The sequence below is a fragment of the Limulus polyphemus genome, unplaced genomic scaffold, assembly GCF_000517525.1.
Source record: "Limulus polyphemus unplaced genomic scaffold, Limulus_polyphemus-2.1.2 Scaffold6116, whole genome shotgun sequence".
Classification (NCBI taxonomy): domain Eukaryota; kingdom Metazoa; phylum Arthropoda; class Merostomata; order Xiphosura; family Limulidae; genus Limulus; species Limulus polyphemus.
Genome location: NW_013671726.1, coordinates 9,922 through 14,471, shown reverse-complemented (window position 1 = coordinate 14,471; position 4,550 = coordinate 9,922). Strand labels below are relative to the sequence as shown.

Below are 4,550 nucleotides of genomic sequence, written 5' to 3'. Positions count from 1 at the left end.
TAACTCATCAAGTTATCTGAGTTTGTAAGTAAAATAATTTACAACTTAACCAACATAACTAAAATTTGATCACTGCTTTGCTTATACAGTTATGAACCAAGACTTATTCTTGGTGCTGAATGGCAAGACTTGCAACACAGAAAGGTACTAAATACATATTAAAATATGCAAACTGTTGCATGACATATTTTTAAAGCTTAATTATTCTACAGGTGAATTTCTCAATGGTAAGCTACTTTTATAAGTTCAAATGTATTTTATAATGTTTCAGATGTAATTTTCATACTAGTGTTACTACAAACTATTCTTTTTAATGGCAAAACTGGACTTCATTGATAGAAGAAACAGAATTTTATCTGATTGAAGCTTTTTTTCTCATTTTAACTCTTTCAAAATAGTATGGTTCCAAACTTACAAATATTGACATTTTTTAAGTGAACTAAAGGCAAACACATCTTTACTCTTTACATAAAAAATGTTCTTTTAACATTCAACTTTTTGCCAAATAGTATGGATAACTAAATACAAACAACTGCAAAGTAGCAGAGTACATTTTATTGTGACAAAACCATTATAATGATTTTTTTTCATACAAGCATTAAAAGAAAACAACATGAATATTCCCCAGCTAGAAGCAAACAGAACACAACTAAAGAAAGACTACTTGGAAAGTTAGCCCTAACCTTAATGAAAATGATGATGTCTTTAGAGTAATTCTAAGTAAGTTCTACTGTCAAACATTTTTCTTTGTAGCTCATAAATTTGACAAACTACATAAATGTTAGTGATTATGATACACATTACTACACGATAGTTCTAGGACACGCTTCTTTCTCATTTCACCTTTGTTTACACGCAGTTAATCTATGTAAAATTATTTATAATAAATGACGAAAACAAAAGACAATCGATTATTAATTCAATGTACGTTACATGGAAGTTTCATTCAAATTCTATTATAATTTGACCAAACAGAAACGGAGTTGTTTAATCCTACTATAAGTTGTTCGAATAGAAATAGAGACAGCGTTTTTTAAGTTGTTCAAGTAAATATCAGGTTAATCGATACACGTATAAGTTGTTTAAAGACAGGCGCGGTTGTTCACGTAGACGGAGTTGTTTAATCCTGCTATTAGGTTTTTCAGAGACGAAGAGACGAGGCTGATTAATTTGATTCTAAGTTGTTCAAAAAGAAACAAGGGTTTTTAATTCATTAAGTCGTTCAAACAGCGGCAATTAATCCTGCTATTTAGGTGTTGAAAGAGACGGGGTTGTTTCCAAAGTCATTTTCGATCCACGGTATGACAAGACGGCACAGTCGGCACACGTTCAGAAATAAAAAGTCTTCATAACGGAAGTCGAGACGGCAAAACACGGATGTCGCTGCGGGAATAGAACCGATATTATTGACGTTTATTTTTGGCTGAGCGAATTATCAAGTTTGAAATGAAATACAAATTAACAGTATTGACAGCGATTTAGAAGGTCCAAGATTAACTTTTGTATACAAAAAAATAAAAATATGTAAGAGTATACAATAACAATAGCTCAAAAACTGTATTGTGCTGAATTTAAGATTAAATGGTTAGAAACTGAGCAAGTTTTCTGCATGTCGAGTTTTTGAGAATGTTTCGAAGCTTTTGTGAGACGATCAATCAAGCAAATATCTCAACACGGAGTATTAAAAACCCATAACTTCAAACATATAATGGAAAACCCTATACAAATTAACTGGTACTTTATGATTTTACTAATCGAAAAAACATTGAGTATTTAATGCATGTCTACAAATCAATCACATGCATAAAATGGGAGAAGCGTGTATTTCTTGTGGTTGGTCCAAGTCTGTATGATCTATTAAGAATTGTATAGGTTTGAACAGAGAAATAGAGTAGTGTATTACCTGTCTCAGCATACAAGTTGCTCTTTCACCACATGTTTGGAGACCTACTAAAGAACACAAAATAATGTGACTGATTCTCTAAATACAATGGTATATTTTTCACTAATAAACAGTGGGGTAGCTTTATATCAATTGTATACTATTAATGACTTGCATATCTTTCTCACACACAAAAAAGGCACACATTTAGTAGGTGGAGTAGATTTTTTTTTTTGCTAAACTAATAATATATTTTCAATAATACACATTGTACTTGGTTTTAACACTATCATTGATGATTGAGAGTGAGAGCAGCTGGCCTTGTCTACAGGATGACTCTTAAATAATTTATATTCTTAAATGTTACATACACTAAAAATATCATTTGGAATTTTTAAATGATATAACTGATGCCAAAAAAATTATCATCAACAACAAGAATCCAATTCTCCAAGTTCCAATTTTAAATAGTGAACTAATTCCAGAAACTAAGTTAAACTTCTTAAATAGTTAATATTTCATTTACACTTTAAAAAGATACCTCAATATGCATACAGTCTATAATAATTTAGTTGTAAACCTTCAACTATTGAATAAATTTATTCAAAAAACAAAAGTTACTAGAGTACGTAGATCAAGATTGGAGATGAATGGTGCTGTTGGAAACAATACCTTTTTCATACCTCTACTAAATTGTAACAACAATGTGACATTCTGAAATTGTGCTATATGTCAATAATTTAAATAATACTAATAGCATTGTCTAGAGATTTATGCCAGTTAAAATGAGGTTTGTACTTCTGGATTTAGAGGGCTACTTCATATTTTCTTTCCAAGAAAGTCATAGCAATGACAGAACCTGAATTTGTAGAGGCATACGAGGATAAAGTGTGTTCATTATGCTCTCCATATATCTTTGTAGCTTGTCAGAGTTAAGTGGTGGCTTCTCAAACAGTACAGGTTCCCAAGATTTTTTTTTATGAACTGTTTGTTTCATTTAAGTAGAAGAGGTTGATATGAATTATAGTCATTCCTAGTTTTTGTGTAGTTCATAATAGTAGTCTTCTTTCATTAACTGGTTTTATTATAGCATCACTTATGCTTGGTGTATTCAAAGCAACTTTCCTGAATTGGGTAGGGTTTTTGTGATGTTTTGATTTATATGCTACTTTTATTATTTTTCTTTCTTTGAAGTCTAAGATTTTTGTCAGTGAAGAATGTTGGATACCTGGTGTTGTAAAGAATAATTATATAGTCTAATTTTCTGTCAATCATTTCTGGTTCATGGTTGCATCTGTGCTCAATCCTATGTAGTTCTCAAAGAATGAATCACTGTTTCATAACAAAAGGTTGATGGCTATCATGATGTGAGGTGATGGGTTTTGTGCTAGGAGAAATTAATCATTTACTTTCATTACAATAGTATTAAACACATGCATGCATTATAAACATGAAGTTTCCTGCAGTTATTTGTTGTTTACTTTCATTACAATAGTATTAAAACACCTGCATGCATTATAAACATGAAGTTTCCTGGAGTTATTTGTTGTTTACTTTCATTACAATTGTATTAAAACACCTGCATGCATTATAAACATGAAGTTTCCTGGAGTTATTTGTTGATTGTAATGAAAGTAAAAGTATTAAACACCTGCATGAATTATAAACATGAAGTTTCCTGGAGTTATTTGTTGTTTACTTTCATTACAATGGTATCAAACACCTGCATGCATTACAAACATGAAGTTTCCTGGAGTTATTTGTTGTTTACTTTCATTACAATGGTATCAAACACCTGCATGCATCATAAACATGAAGTTTCCTGGAGTTATTTGTTGTTTACTTTCATTACAATGGTATCAAACACCTGCATGCATTATAAACATGAAGTTTCCTGGAGTTATTTGTTGTTTACTTTCATTACAATGGTATCAAACACCTGCATGCATTACAAACATGAAAGTTTTATTGGAGTAAGAGTGAATGTATATTTTCAATAAAATGGTATTACAGCTCCTACAAACATGACAAGTAACCTGAAGTTAGTGGTTGTTTACTTTTAATAAAATGGTATTATACTTCCAGTAAGCAGTATAAATATCCAAAATTGATGCATTTAACTATTTTTCAAGTTAATCTCACAATGTGCTGATTGAGATGTTTTGTCATTTTATGCTGTTGTGCTTAATTTAAGATTGATCATTCTGCTAGTTAGCACTACAAACAATAAGCAGGACTTCAGAAGATATTTATTAACTGATATTTTAAGTTGAAAATTAACAAACTGACTTGTAATACATTAGTTCTTAAGTAGCACAAACTCAAAAGTAGATATCTTGGACTCAAAAAAGGAATATAATGTAAAATAAATAAGAAGTTCCAGCCATGTGTTCTAAATATTTCATGTTACTATCAAAAATCTTGACTTCATTTTAGCAGATGTGTGTGTTTATAAAACACTATACACTACTACAAAGTAGTAACTTACTATATAGTCATTTAGAGATTAATAAATATATAGAAACCAGGAAAAGGAAATTGTTCTATACCTAATTTTTCAGATGAAAATTAAAAACTCATTCAGCCATTTAACCACTCCTAAGACAATTCATGCAAAAGTTGAAAATTCTAAGCAATGCGTTATATATATATATATATATATATATAT

The 4,550-nt window shown here is 30.2% G+C and overlaps 1 long non-coding RNA gene across 2 annotated transcripts in view; it reads right to left on the bottom strand.

Moving 5' to 3' along the window:
- Nucleotides 1–533: 533 nt before the first annotated feature.
- LOC106473373 overlaps nucleotides 534–4,550 on the bottom strand; it is a 7,541-nt gene continuing 3,524 nt past the window's right edge. The window contains exons 2-3 of one of the 2 annotated variants that reach the window (XR_002613674.1): nucleotides 1,904–1,947; nucleotides 534–1,383 (exon numbers count right to left, since the gene is read on the bottom strand). This is a non-coding gene — a long non-coding RNA (uncharacterized LOC106473373). Of the gene's footprint in view, nucleotides 1,384–1,903; nucleotides 1,951–4,550 lie in introns of both variants that reach the window. The other variant, XR_001291669.2, reaches the window with a different exon arrangement.